Here is a 17,656-nt window from a genome sequence, read left to right on the forward strand (position 1 = left end):
TCTAAACTTCTTTCAGGCACACCTAATGCTCTTGACGCTACAGGGAGCTCAGTATGCAGAAGCAGTTTCATACACATAACCAAGCCGGGAACCTGAAATGGCTGCTGTGCATAAACAAAACTCTCATATGCACTTTCACCGCTACACTTCATCAATTTGTCATGGTTTTGCATTCTGTTTCCCAGAAAGCTTTTCAATAACTTAAGGGAATAGTTTGAAGCTCTTGCACTATTATACTACATTTTTATTTATTAATGTTGTTTATATTTTCAGGTTTTTATTTTACTTTTTAACTTAATTTTTTTGCTTGATTTAGAATTCAGTTAGAATTTGTTTCTTTTTAAGGTGGTCATAGTACTAATGATGACACTCTACTCTAAAAACGCATTTTGTTGTTGTATTTCATTGTCACCTAATAGAAACTGAAATTGAAGGCTGGATTTTTCGCAATGGGTCTCTCTTTGCATTATTGTTGGGAGAAAAAAGCCCTCATACTTTGATTCAAAAATACCCAAATCTAATGTTTGCTACTTTTATTTTAGATAGTTGGACATGTTTCTCCCATCAAATTTAATTGTAACTGCACTAGAAATTCTGGAAGTGACATCATTTTTGCTCAGTGATCCATGAGAACAGGAATAATTTAGTTTGAGGATGAACTATTGCTTTAAGGACTGGAGTGTAAAGAGAAAAACTCAAAGATACAGCTCACAGCTGCTCAAGTAAAACTTGTGTGATATGTAGCTCTGCCATTATCACTATTTTGATCTCAGAAAACATCAAGGCGAGTCAAATTCTGATTGTGAGCAACCCGAAGATTCTCATCTCAAGTGTTGATCCTCATTCCATGTAGTGTAGGCTCAGCGTGACTTCTGATGTGACTCTGGGTGTGTAGGTTCAGCTTTAATGTTGTCTGCCTAGGCTTTGGCTGTGTGGCACCTCGCCAGCACATCACTGGGAGGCTGAAACACGGTTCTGTCTGTCTGGGACAACGACTGATGGTTGTAATCTCCTCCCAAGCACACTGTCAGTGGGTCTATTCATTAAAGTGAAGTTCATCCTATGTCAGAGTAGACAGGTTTTATTTCTTTGAAGGTGGAAAGTTTAAAAGAAATATGTGTGAACAATATGTTTTTTGTGAACCAAAACAACTATTTCAGTGTCTGCCAATGATATCCAATTTGTCACAAAGGGAGACAAAATAGTTTATTTGAATGTGCAACGTAACTGGTTGATACTTGTTTGTCAAGAATGGACTTGGACGATAAATTTTAACTTGGCACTTTTTTTTTTACTACAATCAGTCCATTTACCAATTAATTTATTCATCTATGTAACACAGGATAGAGATTTAGTCTAACACCTACGCAGAAGCAATTCTGTAATTGCACACTGGCATACCAATTAAAATGTCAGCATAGAATCGAAAAAGATACCAAGTCTGCCACAAGTTAAATAGAAGTATTCAATTTCCATTCAAGTGCCAAACTCTGTGCCAGCAACCCGTAGTTTCAAAAGTAAGAATGTAGGCTCCAGAACGGTGGAACGGTACATGCGTAAGTGGTAGCATCCAAGGTTCATGTCCTGTCTCACGCAGCACTTAATGCTGACAGTCTGGAGTTGTAACTACACCTTGACTGAGAGACTAGATAGTATGTCTTGTTTTAAAATTATGTGTGAGTTCCATCACATCCATATACTACTGTCTGGAGGTATGTCAGTTGCCGAGAACACGGTACCTGAGAACCATTTTAGAATGGAGCTCGTTCATTGGTGCACCGTATGCATCTGCTTATTACTATTTTTCCTCTATTTCAGGCGCGATCTGTAGAGAGGGCAGACAGCCTACCTCTCTTGTCGTCAGGTAAGACCAAACATGGACAAGATACCACTAGATACACTAGGCTTGTCATATCAGACATTAGGGTTAAGGTTAGGGTTAGGGTTGATCCCCAATGCTCGTTTCAGATACATCCTTAGTATCAACCGTTTTCATAGAAGAATAAAATGAAAATCAAGCGACAACTGATTATCAATTGTCAAAATGAACAATATAATCACGTCACCTACTTTAAACAATAGTTCACTCTTTGTTTCTGGGATAGCTGTGAAGGTCCTGATTAGGTAGATAGCCATAACAAACAGCCTGCATCTCTGTGTCTCATGGTCAATTAGTCTCTCTTAGTTGGGCAGAGGTAATCGGGATACAACGTGAGTTAGGTAAAACGTGAGTTAATGTTTAGGATTAGGTACCCAATAGAATCTTTACATATGTACACTCTTGGGGGCCCCCTGGTGGCCACAGAGGCCTTAAGCAAGTGCTTAGTTTGCCTATGCGTTGGGCCGGCTCTGACTTTGGTGTATTCAGGGGCAGCAAGAACCGCAAACGTCAGCATTTCGTGACTTGAATGTTGTCGGCTGTTTGTTTAATGTTTGTTTCGTAGGTTTGATTTTCTGTCAGCATAGCTCATGAATACAACACTCTCTACACTTAACATTTCACAGACACAGCTGCATGGACACAGAGAGTGACCCGTTTTCCAACTTGAGCAATAAAGGAGAGTACAGCACCTCATCAAAAGGCAAACGTCATAAACTTTAATTACATAAAAATGTTGCATTCATGTACTTCAATGTCAGGTCTTAGACCAGAACATACTAGAATAACAAAGAAAAGAATAGAATGCAATTGGGCCCAATATCTGGTCTCGAAGCCCAAAAAGTGAGTGGTCTTACTTGGATTCTGGTAATCTATAATAATTTTATATTAGAGTTTATTCAAATTTACCACAATATTTGTTGAACAATCTAAGATCATGGAAATGCATTCTAAATTATGTTTATCTCTCCCTGAGGGGGATGGAGGGACAGAGAGAGACACCACATCTCTTTAAGTTGACTTGCAGCGATCCTAAGTAATTACAAAGAATAATGTTCTCCAGGCAAGAAGGTGGCGGTGGAAAGGGAGAGAGGCAGAAGCAGCCTGGCAATTATCTCTCGGGTGTCTCTCTAAGACGTGTGACACAGACGCCATTTCTCTGTGTGTGGAGACCATTCCCTGGCGATTGAACTAGCTGGAGTTGTGATGCCACTGTCAGTTTTCTGTGCTGGGATCCACTCTCCATTCACCAACTGAGAGGCTAACATCGCTGCGCCGCGTGCATGTGTGCATACCTCTGAGCGCGACAGTGTGAGCAGCATCTTTGGAGTGAGGAAGAGGAAGGCTTTTGTCCAAAGCTTATTACCCAGGGTGCATAGCAGCTAGGCATTTCTGACATTCAGGTCCTTGGCTAATGAAGTGCCTTGTCAGGGTGTGTGTAGGTGTGTGTCCCACTGAGGTGTCAAATTTAATTGTACTTTCACAAGCCATTGGATTGCAAAGTGTATACAGACACATAGAGACATAATTTTAAAAGTCTGAGCTGAGTACACAAGGACAGTCCCTGTCATCTAAGGGCTGGATCATAAAAAAAACAATTCTTTTCAACCACATTTTAAACAAGATCAACCAACTGTCACTTGAAATAAGGAAATAATATCAAAATGTTTCCCCAAACAACATTGTTACAGTAATTTTCTATTACATGCTTCTGTTCTGACAATAACAAAGACATTGACAAATAATTGTAATCACAAAAGTCATATTACTCTACATAACACCCACAACATTTCGAGGGACACACAATTATTGAAGCAACCATTGAAATGAACTCCCAGAATAGGTGACAGCATAATTTTCATGCTGCCTCATGATTGCCGTATAGTTACTTCACCAAATTTGTATTATATTATACTGTATTTATTCTCTCGTCAAGCCCACACTAGACAACATATTCACAGTTGCCAATAGTAAGGTTAAAACCTGTCTATTCTACAGGCGATGACAGTGCAGCTCGTGGCCAAAAAAGGGAAAAACGTTGTTATAGATTCCCGGACAGAACTTACGTTTCTAAATGCCTAAGAAGCAGACTTCCAGAGGCAATGAAAGACATGCAGCCCTTTTTTTGTCCAAAACATAGTAGGCGTAAAGTGATGTTTACACCCTCCTGTCTATCCTGACACAAGGGAAGGAAGTTAAGCAGTGGTGGTCTTCAAAATGAATGACTCGCCCAAGGCCTGCTCACGGAAAGCAGTGATCCTGAGCTCACTGGCTGCAAAAAAAGGTTTGTACTTGCGCACGTCAGTGTGCCTGCATGTTGCTGTGATGTGTTTTAGAGCTTCTGGGCTTGTTATTCTTTCAGTGCAGACAGAAACTTGAAAATGTCAGGATGTTTCCCAAAAGTACACCCAATATATGCTTGTGAATTTCCTGCAACATGTTGAACGCATGTAGAAAAATCATTAAACAGGAAATGTTGACAGGTATACTATATGCCTTATGGGGCTGTAAGGGGCTTGTTTGTACAAGTAAGAAGACTGATGTGAGCAAATAGCAGCAAGAGTGACTAGTCTAATTTGATCAACAGCCTTAATGAAGATCTAGCTGGTGGAATGTAGATGAGGAAACGGATTGGAGATTTCAAAAGCGGATGGATGTTTCTTTGTTTGTTTTGATGGATGAACAGATGGATGGCTGGAGAAACTGAATGAATGATAGGCAGATACACATTGAGATGAATGACGGGCTGATGATGGATGGAGATTTTGGACGTCTTATATTTTTACTGTAATTGTACTGACAGATTGTGCTGGAACATTGCCTCGCTACACCTGGCATACATGCTGTGCCAACAGCTGTTCATTCACCCATTATCTGCATCTGACACAAGATATACGAGCTAAGGTTAACCCCACATTATTATAAACTTAACTGAGTTCCAAGCCAGTTTAGCTGAACATTCCTGCTCAGCTGTAATCAATAATGTTAGATTACGTTCCTGACAACACAGACACAACAGGTGTTGGAAAATAAATGGAGCTTAGTGTCTGTTTGTCTGGTATTTAAAAGAGAACATTATAATACAGTTCTGCCTCCAGATTTTTTAATCCAATGCCAAATTCAGCGTGTGTGATTCTATTTGCAAGTGTATATGTGTATGTGATGAAGCATGAGAGTTTGATGAGATATTAAATTTTATTGATCCCTATGGGGAATTGGGTCATTTATAACAGCAGCAGAGCTGAGTTAAAAATCAAAGAAGTCATAGATTTTTGATATAAACTGAGACAGCACAGAGCATTACATGAATTGAAAGACACTCAAGGTAATTATAAGTAGTACTTTAAATCCAGTTGTATCTGTTTTTATTAGCACTAAGCACAGATATGCAGTGCAAAACAAAGGCACAACTGCAGGGTGAATGGGTGTGCAAATGTCCCTCAGCTATATATTTTAGACTCACAGACAGAGGTAGTGTAATGTTGCATATAAAGAGAAACTAATTGGGATCCACGTATTATTTGACAAAACCTGGCACCTGCATTACCCACAATGCAACTCGACCACCTAAAGTTTAGTCGGAGATTCAGATGTGTTATGCTAGTAGCAGCTAAAATATCCCGGAGCAGCTAGCCTCAAGCAGAGATGAGGAGAAGACTACAGAGATCCAGGAGGCACAATTCTTTCCAACTCCACATTTCCAAATGACTTCACCTCGCTTCAGGCAGTTTATCAGATTTCGTCATTGCAACGGTACTCCTCAAGACCTGTAAATGGACTTGGATGTGTAGTAGAACCTACAAAAAGATCATTACAATGAAGAAAGTGGTGCAGCTTATTTCTATGGGAAGCAAAAACAAAGCAAGAGCTCAAAAAACAAAGCTATTATAGCATGAGTTCAGGGCTCTCCAAGTTAAACTTAAAGTTAAACTTAATGTTAAGTCCCTTATAATACCAGTTCAAATCAAATGTAAGACCACTTTCATTACAAAATCAGATTCGAGATTAAAAGAAGAAAACAGTATACATCTCTGCAAACAGAAATTCTCATTAGAGAGAAATAAGCAAAAAGTAATTACTATGTTTTTAAGATCTCTAAAACCAGATCTCAAGAGGCACAGCTAACTACTGTTAGTATGTTGTTAGTATTTCATTATGATAACCTGTAGCTAGAATGACCTAATCACAAAAACAAACTAGCTTCTCTAATTTATGGTCCGGAGTTGCTCTGCCTAAAACTGTACAAATAAACATTACCTGCCGAGAAGCTAATTTGCCATCCTTTTTTTTTTTCTTTGCTTGTTAGATAGGAAGATATTTTCAAAAATACTCATAAGTGTTATGTGGAATGTGATGGAAATATATGTATACATACATATTAGTTGTTGTGAATATGCAGAGAAATATGTATTAATAATAATAAAATTTCTGTCAATACATACTTGTTGCTCTTGTTGGAAACCCGATTATGCTTTAATTAAGTCTTCCATTTGACAGCTAAATGTGTAAGCATGTTTGAACAAGAGTTGTTGTTCATATATGCCAATTAAAGCTCATTACAATTCACATGTGAAGTATATAGCTCCTTTTTGAATCTTTTCTTAAAGATTCCCTGTAATAATACTCACTATCATCCTTCAGCTCGTCAGCTGTCTTGTTGCTGCCTTTTTTGTTGCTTAGATATCCAAAATACATCATTCAGCTACAACATCAAAACCGCTTACCTGCTTTTTATGTTCTAAATGTGTGTATATACATATATATATATATATATATATATATATACATATATAACATACATATAAACATACTTCCCATTCAAGTGAATGGGAAATGGGTAACTGGTTTTACGGGTTCATAATTTTATTTTGGGGGTCCACTAGAATAGGGTTACATGCCTTAATCTTCAAAAAGCACGTTATTTTTCTCTGTACTGTACTGCACATCTTTTCACCCTCTGCCAGAAATGCTCCAGTTTAGCTCTTGTCTCTTTTAGCTGCCCCTCCCAAAAAGATCTGCCGGGCAAATCCTGCCAGTGTTCTGAAGTGAGAGAACGACTATAACTGAGTTTAGCTGCACTTCTACTCTGAACATCATCACAATAACCGCTTCTAAACCAAAAAGTAAATATAGCTTACTATATTGAGTTTAAATATATTTAGTTTTACTAAACCAGCACACATGTTCGCGTGGGAATCTGATCCGAAAATCAGGGAGAAATGAACAACATCTGCAATCAAGATGACAGTTTTCCGTGATGTTTTTCTCAGATACATACTGATTACATTATTTAGATTTCTCTGTCACATAATATTGCAAGAGAATAACTCCTTTTCTGTGGACTTTAGGCTTTGTAACTTAGCAGACCTTTTACATGCACAAAAAAGCTATAAGCAAAGTGGAAAACCCAAAAGCATAATATGGGCACTTTAATGATGTGGCTGATCGCTGTACGTTTTGCCTGAGTCTATCATCCCTAAACTTTTATCTTTACAACCCATGCGGCAAATCTGCCTCATAGTCTGGCACATATAAAAATGCATTCATAAAGGGGACGTGACTGTGTGTGTGTGCATGTGTGTGGTTAGAGCTGGATAAAGCTATGCATTCATCAACAATAAAACTGAATGAGTGAGTTGACTGACTCAGATTAAAGTCAAACAGTCACACTGTGTAGAATTTTTGCCTTTTAAGGGCCTAGAATCGGCTAACTGTGGATAGCAGGGTTTCAAGTATGCATATGAGGATCTTTTAACAATACTGAAACCCTCTTGAAGGAGTTGAAGTCTCTCTGTCGATCCCCATTGCCGTTTCCATCCTGACTTTCCCCGGTGTATCCCTCTCCTCCCAATAATCCCCCCTTCTCTTTCTCTTCCTTTCACTCCCCTTTGTTAACTTAATCATCAACCCTTCCTTTCCTCCAACTCCCTCTTCCCCCTGTTGTGATGTTGGGGATGTAGCCTGTGGACCCGTCGGAATAAACACCACATCCTTATATCCGTCTTGCCACAGGCGATTCACTTATCCCCACCAGACAGGATTTAGGGGAAAGATGCCACCAACAAACAAATGTTCCGCCCGCCTACGGACACCAAAACTCATTTGCGTGAACATATGCATACACAAACACACAAACACAAACATTAAAAACCACATGAACACACAAATGGATACTTAACTTTTTAGCAGATTGCCTAAGGACAAGCAAACTCTTGTTTTTAAATACTTATTGTTGAACATAAAATTCATTTTTTAAACATGATTTAACTGTTAATCTCCAAGTGCTCTAATTTTGATAATTTGTTTGTTTGTAACAATATGGTTTCTGTGTTGTGGGTCTTTAATGAGCCAGCAAAATTAGTTATCCTTTTGGATTCAATTTGAGGTTGCAATGAGCCGTACTTAAACCTAATGAGTTGACATTTTCATTTTGTATTTTTTGTATTGTTATTAAAATATTACCATCATTTTTGTACAAATTCTTCCCTGCTGAGCATGCCTTTATGGAGCCTACAGTTTTCATCATTGTATATAACATATTTTGGTGTTTGAAAAAATACAGTTATTATTACTACCAACACAAGCTTTTGTAGACTGGCATATAGTGTATATTAACTTAAATAAATAATCATCTTACACGAATAACTCATCAGCTCCTGGATAACTTCAGTCTTTTTGACATCAATCAGACGTTACTCTTGGTAAGCTGATTTCAAACAAACAGTGCATGAAGACAGTGGGACTTTCTTCTGCTCTTCCTCTCACACACATACAGTATGTACACACACAAACAGAAAAACACTATAGCTACTATACTATACTATTAGGGTTTTCAGCATTGAGTGCCAGGCTTAAACCACGGTGATCCTGTTTTTTCCTGAAAAATGCCAAAAGAAGTTAGATCAATATGAATAGCACCTTGTTTGTTTTCTCTTCTTGTGCTTTTCTAATGTTTTCACCTCCAACCCCCCTTCAACATCCACCCACCTTAATCCCAGACGAGAATCTCAATATCTGATGCTTTATTTATTTTTATGTCCGATGGCATAATTAAAAAAAAAAAAAAAATTCTACAAAATTTGCACACGGTAATAATGTCATGGTTTAAGTCAGGTTAAGTAGAAAAGGCCAGTAACACACTTTAACAAAAACAAAAATCATGATTACGGTTAATAAAAATGAGAAAGTCGATTGCAGGTCTGTGACAGGATGCAAACCCTGATTTCCTGAATGAAAGTCTGTCACACTACAGGCCCATACACCCTACCTGCTTATCCTTTTACTTTTGGGCTTGCTACATAGAGGGTACCCTTCTTCCTCCAATGGCATTTACATTACACATAAATTATGATGTGGAGAATTGGCCAATATGGACATAACTCTTAGGGATACCACTCAGCAACACACACACTCTTTCCTACACCCTAAAGATGTGAAACCTCCACGTCTCACCAAATCAATCCTTTTCCTTCAGCCCATATTATTTCTGACGCACTGAAATAGCTTTGTTGCGAGCCATCATGGCAGTGCAGTGAGTTGGGTGATGTCTTTCATTCAGTGGCCTTTCTCCTGGGCTGTGCCAATCCTTTCTCCTCACTCAGTCCAGCCCCAAAGAAATGTGAAGTGCAGCTCCTTTGCGTCAGGTATTGCACAACTTAATGTGCAACACCAATAAGAGGAAGCTCTCCTCAAGGGTAACTGCAAAATGTTATCAGTCTGGGACCTATAATGACAGGAGGAGGAGGTGGTGGTGGCGGCGAGGGCGGGGGGTATGTTTCTCAGCCTTCAGGCATGGTAAACGACAAGGGGAAATTTAGACTAAAAGACGGTAGACTTAAGAAGAAGTAAAAAAGCGAAAGCGTGAGGCACAGCTAGAAGAGGAAAGTGCAAAGGATGGGGAAATTGATGAAGAAAGATGGTGGCATAGAAAGAAGTGGGGTAAAGGCAACTAACAATTGGAGGCTTTGACTGGAAAGGACTGTGACCAAGTGTGTAGGTGTGTGCATGTGCATGTGAGTTATGTGATTCAAGTGAGCCCACTTGACCAGACAGAACAAAGCACAGGACAGAGCTCCCTGTTGTTAGTGACCAAGTCATCTCCTCCCAAAAACAGTGGTGGGCTAAAGACTGCAAAAACCTGTGTGTGTGTGTTTGTGTGTGTGTGTGTGTGTGTGTGTGTGTGTGTGTGTGTGTGTGTGTATCTGTGTGTATGTTAGTGTATGGGCTGTGCAAGTTCCAAGCACACATTCTGAATGATTCTATTCCCCCTCGCAGGCATTACTGAGCTGACGGTGTTACAATATGATTACACAGAAAATATGAAGTGTTTTTCCCAAACACTGTTTACCGAGATTGTTTCCTGGATAAATACATTACTCACCATTTAGGACATTGTGGTTTATTTGCAGCAAACAGATGGAAACTGTGTTTGGGAAAAAGCATGGTAAAATGGCCACTAGCCACAACTGATACCCATAACCCCCTTGTGTTCAGGACTGTGCAGATCTGGTTAGCTGGAAAAAATGCTAAGGCATAAATCAATTAGGCATCATGTTCTAAAATGGGGACTGGGGATGAAGTAGTTTTACCACAGGAACATCTCTAATGAGAGGGAGAGAGAGGAAGGAGAGGCTGAATCTAGTACCTCCTCCTTCCACTCCTATCACTGCACAGACCAGCCATGCCAAGAGCTGAACAAAGATCAGAGTCCCTTTTGCATCTGGTATCAAATTCCATCTGGTGTCACCAAATTACTGTAACTCACAGACACAAAAAACAAAAAAATCACATATTGAGAAAAAGCTTAGACAACTAATTGGGACAATATCGTCTAATCTATTCTAATCTAATCTAATCATCAATGTGGGTCATATGAATTCCTCTTGATGAAGTTTTTCTATTCTTTGAAACAAACAAAAATGTGAAATGCATCCTTTCCGCGACATCCCATAGTGTATTCTAACATCCAGTTGTTGTTTTCCAGTGACACTTGATTTTACATTAAATAGCAGTGAAGGGCACTAGGTATAGGAGGGCTGGGGCCAAGTAGTGAATTTCACTTGTTTTCCATTTCCTGCTGATAAAGTGCATACTCACTGGTACACAACTGTTGCCACCCTTTGTTGCATTTGACTTTTGATTTGGCATTTGGCCAAGCTGATGGAGAACAATGCAATTCAGCTTTTTTTGCATGAAAGGCATTCAATGATTCGAAGACAATTTTGTTCAGCAATTCATTTTAATGTTAATGTAATTAAAATTTTAATTGAAACATTGAGGTATTTTAAATAGACTACCTTGCATGCCCCTCTTTCTTCAATTAATTTTATGACTGACTGTGTTTCATTGCTCCTTTTTGTACTCATTTTAATATAGCACTGGCAATTTTTTATATCTATGCTGTGAAATAATTTGCATTTAAGCCTAGGTAGAATAATCGGTATTTAAATGAAAATGAAATAAAATCTTTGTATTACTTACAATGATAATTCAACTTAATTACACTATGTATTTATTAAAATCAGCATATGCTGCATGAACTTTTATTTGATATTAAACACCAGTTCTCTCTCTGTGTGCTTGGTACCACAGACTTGATCTGAGGGTAGAATAACGTCTTGCCCTCACTGGGATTTGTAACTCTGATGGTTCCTTATTTAGTCATAATTTTTGATATAGATCAAACAGAAAGGAATACCTTGGATTTTAAACTGATGATAGGTTGAAATTACACCCAGGTACATAAGTATTTGGACAGTGACACAATTTTCCTAAATTTGCCTCTGTACACCACCACTGTAAACTTTTCCATTGTTAATTGACAAATCAGGCAGATAAAAGGTCTGGAGTTGATTCCAAGTGTTAGTTTTGCATTTATTATCTGTTCATGGGATCTGTCAATATGCAGTCCAGAGAAGTGTTGATGCAAATGAAGGAGGCCATCATTAGGGTTAAAATACAAAACAAACCTATCAGACAGATAGCAGGAACTTTAGGAGTGGCAACATCTAACCAGGTCAAGAACACTCTTGAGGACGTAAACGTATCATTGTCAAAGTCTCCAATCAAGAGAAAGGCCAGATTACTCCTTGCCAGAAAACATCTACAAAAACCTGCCCAGTTCTGGAACAAGATTCTTTGGACAGATGAAACCAAGATGAACTTGTACCAGAATGACAGGAAGAGAAGAGTATGGAGAAGGAAAGGCACAACTCATGATCCAAAGCAAACCACATCATCTGTCAAACATGGTGGAGGCAGTGTTATGGCATGGGCATGTATGGCTGCCAATGGAACTGGGTCACTTGTGTTCATTGATGATGTGGCTGCTGATAGATGCAGCAGGATGGATTCTGAAGTGTATAGTTCTATACTATCTGCTTAATTTAAGCCAAATGCTGGAAAACTAATAGGACAGTGCTTCACAATACAGATGGATAATGACCCAAAACATACTGCGAAAGCAGCCCAAGAGCTTTACAAGGCAAAGAAATGGAATATTCTCCAATGGCCAAGTCAGTCACCTGACCTCAACCCACCTGGGCACGTTTTTCATTTGCTGAAGACGAAACTGAGGGCAAAAAGACCCATAGACAAGCAGCAACTGAAGGCAGCTGCAGTAAAAGCCTGACAAAGCATCTCAAGGGAGGGAACCCAGCATTTGGTGATGTCAATGGGTTCAAATTTCAGCCTCTGAAAATGAGGGACTATGTACAAACAAATTGTTGCAATTCCTAAACAGGTAATGCAATATTTTTGTTAAGCCCATTGAATTAAAGCTGTAAGTCTACAATTCAATCACATCATGATGGCTTTGTTTCAAATCCACTTTAGTGGTGTACAGAGGTAAAATTATAAAGTTTGTGTCCCTGTCAAAATACTTATGTACCTTACTGTATATTGGATTTTAAAAATTTGTGAGAGAATACATACACCGTGGGGAATAAATATTTGGGATTGGTTTAAGGCTGTCGATTAAAACTGCTTGATGCATTGTAATTTGGCTCAAGTAACATCACAGTTAAATTTGTTTCTGCCAAATCTGTGTAACCATGGCAACACGGGGAACAATACATATTTGAATGGCACATGTTTCCTTCATTGCTTTCGAATCTGAATTCAAAATATTCAAAAAAAGAAATGAATGCTGGTATTGAAATTTTTGGCCGATGACCATGATATGAGCAGGATAATCCATTCTAAAGTGGGTTTAAAAGGATTTCAAAGCACTCTGCTTTGCGTTGGGTGGTTGCTTTTCTTTGCCTTGTGTGTTAAAATCTTTTGGTGAATAATCTCCTTACATGTCAATCAGCCATAAGAAGCAGCAAAACTAGATTCAACTCAAGGAAAGTGGACAGCAGTACAAAATAATGACAAAATTTTGCAGAAACCTTATCTCCTCTGTTTTGACAGATTTTCAATAATCACCTTTTACTATGACAATGTATAGAACGGCCATGCTATTCCTGTATCGCATGCTATGAACTGTATAAGTGAAACAGACTTGCCTTCAGGGGATGCTATGATCCTGGGAAGTGTGCAGCTACAAAAATATCAACAGATGTCATTTTTCTACATCTACCACCCTGAAACCATATTCTGCAGATGCAGCAGCATCTTCTGCTCTATATTCACACCCCACTACAGATTCAAGGCATTTCTCTAAGGTGACACCTTCAAAGAGGGAATCTCTTTGACATATTACAGCACCACTAAATGCCAGAGAAAACGTGCCTTCTTATGTGCATCCCCTATTGACACTGACAAGACAAAGGTTCTGTTTAACTTTTAAACCTCAGGTTTTTAAAATGAAACAATGACGAAGCTAGGAAAAACAAGAAAAAAAAAATTGGGAAATGAAGACACAAGTTTGTGAATAAATCAAATTGATAGATTCAAATTTCTAGGGATTTCTATTTCTCTGGGATTACACTCTTAAGGTAGGTCTCCTATCAGTTTCTGCTATTCAGTGCAACAATCTGGGGTTTCCAATAGCATTGTGGGCACCTGTTACTGCCTATCCTGCTCTATTCTGTGTTCAAATCAAATCGTGAGGATCAGAGTGCCCTGTGGTGACTAGAGAAATGAGCATTCAGTGGGGAGTATCCAGTATCCATGTCTTGCTGATTTATAGACAGAAAATCTTAATAAATTAAGCCCTGAAAAACACAACACAGGTTCCAGCTGATGCTTGCTTCCTATTTGTGGTTGCTCTACCGCACAAGCCAGCAGCATTTTTTTTGTAGGTGTGTGTGTGTGTGTGTGTGTGTGTGTGTGTGTGTGTGTGTGTGTGTGTGTGTGTGTGTGTGTGTGTGTGTGTGTGTGTGTGTGCACTTACACAGCACTTGAGGCTAGCTAGAAAATTATTAAGTGATGGTGGGATGCAAGGCACATCAGCTGGACAATGGAAAACAGCTGTTCAATATCACACTTTCTCTGTCTACCTACACGGTCTTTACCTTCCAGCCCTTCCACCCCTTCCACCTGCATATCTGTCCAAACCGTATGCCCTTCTCTCCCCGCTGAATATACACTGATGCTTTTCAGACAGCAGCCTCTTAGGTCTTTCAAACCCACTTGGGGTGACACATAAATACAATCACACATACGCTTATGCAGGAATTTAGTTTGTTCAGACCCAGACCACTGGGCTGAATTAACATTGAAGGATTGAGAGAGTTGTCGCTACAACAACAACAGTGATGAGTTCATGTTACTCGGCTTAGCATATTTATACTAATACAACAAATTGCACTTCCAATACCATAGGGCTGGAAACCATTATTTGTCATCATTCAGAAGAGCTCTTTCTCCTCCCTTTCCTTGTTCTTCTGGTTCTCTTTCTTTTTTCTCTGTCTCTCTCTCTCTCTCACACACACACACACACACACACACAGACACACATACACACACACACACACACACACACACACACACACACACACACACACACACACACACACACACACACACACACACACACACACACACACACACACACACACAAACACTCACAACTCACAGTGTGAAGAGCTTTGTCCTAAGCTTAACTATTCTTAGAGTTATACGCCATTAGTGCTGGAATGTAACTAAGAACATTTACTCAAGCACTTAACTTAAGTACAATTTTAAGGTACCTTTTAGAGTAACATTTTATGATACTCTATAATTCTGCTATATTTTGCTGGCAATTATTATACTTTTCACTCCACTACATTTATTGGACACTTGTTACTTGTTACTATACAGATTCAGGTTATTAATACAAAATATAAATCAACTGATAAATTATGATATATTAGATTAAGCTACCTGTTCTCATTCAGAGTTTATGTTGTCCAAACCATTAATGAATAGCAAAAAATGTAACTCCTCATCATCAATGGCCTCAGAAACATGTTAATTTCCAGAGCTGCTATCATCAAAACCCTTCAATATCAAAGAAAATGCTCCTGTGTACTAAGCCTGTAACCTAGGTGCTGCGCCATAATGTTACTGTGATAGTAAGCTAATATAAACAAACTTCTTCATCACTGTGTCTGTATATATTCATAGTAACAGTGAGACATGAGCACCATCGTGAGGCCAAACAGGAAAAAGCCTAGACCGCTGGGGGCCCTCCAGTGATGCACCGAGCTCCTCTCTCCTCCTCTTCCTCTCCATCTGTATGCATTCATATCCCATTAATGCTCGTTACTAACTTGACTTCTTCTCGCTCCCGTAGTTTTGTGTTTTCTCGTCTCTCTCCTCTCTCCTCCTGTCATTTTCTGCAGGTATCTCTGTCCCTGGTGCTGCAGAGTCTGGATCTGTGACTGCAAACCTCCTACTGCCTCGTTGATCCTGCTCAGCACCCACTGCTTCAAATATTATGATCATCATTACTATTATTATATTCAGTTTTATTAGTACTATTATTCACCCTAGTATTATAATTATTCGTTTTATTATTGGTCTCATTATTATTATACATTCTTATGTTGTACCTGTACTGTGCTATGCCCCCCCCCTCTCTTTCTCTCTCAACCCAGCCGGCCGAGGCAGACGGCCGCCCACCATGAGCCCGGTTCTGTTCAAGGTTTCTACCTATTAAACTTAGTTTTTCAATTGCCGCTGTTGCCAAGTGCTTGCTCATGGGGGAATTTTGGATCTCTGTTATTATAGCCATAAAGAGTACGATCTAGACCTGCTCTATATGAAAACTGCCCTGAGTTAACCTCTGTTAGGATTTGGCACTATATAAATAATATTGAATTGAACTGAATTGAAAACACAATATTACCCGCTATCACTTGCTTCCAACGTAGCATGAAAAAAAAGCCTTAAATTCCCCGGGTTGTAATTGAATCTATAAACTTCTTTGAGAAAACATTAGAAAAACAATACTTTTTGGCATATTTGAAAACAATTAGTTTTGTTGAATACTAGAGAGATGAGTACTTAATTGAATGGAATGAATGACTTGGATGTACTACAGAATAGTATATATAGTACAGTGTATGGTATATAGTATAGACTATAGTATAGTATAGTATAGTACTATAGTCCCGAAGTATGCATTTAGAGGCTACTTATATCCTGTGACACACTCTTTTCTGCAATGGTTTCAATGGCACATGGCAGGAGAATTAGCATCACCAGCTGTTTATCTTGATCAATCAACTCCTAATATTCAATCACAGTTCGTGGATGGAAAGGGGCATTCTATCACATTTTCTTTTGCTGATTTTTCCAGATATTCTGTTAACATTTGATTGGAGATCTGGCTACAGTTATTCACTGCTTTGATAAATCAGTACATTCACAATCAATGTATGATTATTTTTTTCTGGAGTGCAACAGTTGGGCCAGCCCTATAAACCCGTCATCAGGTGGGCGTTCACAGGCAGAATTGAACAAATTAGCGCCTTTGTCACTAGATTTACTGACTTTTCACACTATTTCAATGGCTTTTTCACAAAAGCACCTAGCGACAAATCTAGGGACTTTCTGAAAAAACCTGAGCTACTTTCCAAAGAAGAGAGTTGGCAGTATTGCCCTGTGAGCGTGAGGTCGGGCTTTCCCTCCGCAGGCACACCTCATTATGCATCTCACTGCATGGCAACTGCATAGACTTAAATGAGCTTCTAAATTTCTCTGTGAATGATCCTTTACATGTAAATATCAGCAAAATCACAGCATAGCTGTTGTCTTTAACATCTTTTTTAATGGAGATTTTGTCAGACATTGTCACGGTTTTAAAACCAGGATTTTTGCAATGCAGGGCAGTAGCTTGGAAATGGCTTGGAAGTGACTGCTGGTTAACATGTGGTCTTAATGGGCCGTGTTACAGTTGCTATTTCATACATTTTCAGTTGTCTGACAACAGAAACAGAAAAACATGCACATGAGAGAGCTTTATTGGTTATTCAGCTGTATTAAAGTATGGTATATGTGAGCACAGAGAGTAGGAGAGAAGCAAACTTGTGCTAAGTTCTTGATATTTTCCGAAGATGGAGAAAACAGAGGAGAACAACTTACACAACTGCAGTTACCCAAAGATGACCTCATTTATGTCAACATGACCTGCCTTCAATTCCTGCTCTTGGTGCTTGATGTAACAGCAACAAAACAAACACATGTGCTTATAAAGACAGAGACTCAGGCACATTGACACCCAGGCCTCAGCTAAATTGTCTCAGTCTAAATGGATTAAAGAAGGCTTTTGCCCCAGAGGCAGTGGCAGAAAGTTCAACCTGCTCAGAGAACAGGCAATGTGAGAGAAAGGGAGAGAAAGTCAGA

The 17,656-nt window shown here is 39.0% G+C and overlaps 1 protein-coding gene across 1 annotated transcript in view; it reads right to left on the reverse strand.

Moving 5' to 3' along the window:
• LOC120792549 (limbic system associated membrane protein) overlaps nucleotides 1-17,656 on the reverse strand; it is a 178,461-nt gene that overhangs the window by 80,394 nt on the left and 80,411 nt on the right. The gene's annotated exons all lie outside the window — the stretch shown is intronic.

This window comes from Xiphias gladius, chromosome 7 (assembly GCF_016859285.1).
Source record: "Xiphias gladius isolate SHS-SW01 ecotype Sanya breed wild chromosome 7, ASM1685928v1, whole genome shotgun sequence".
Lineage (NCBI taxonomy): Eukaryota > Metazoa > Chordata > Actinopteri > Istiophoriformes > Xiphiidae > Xiphias > Xiphias gladius.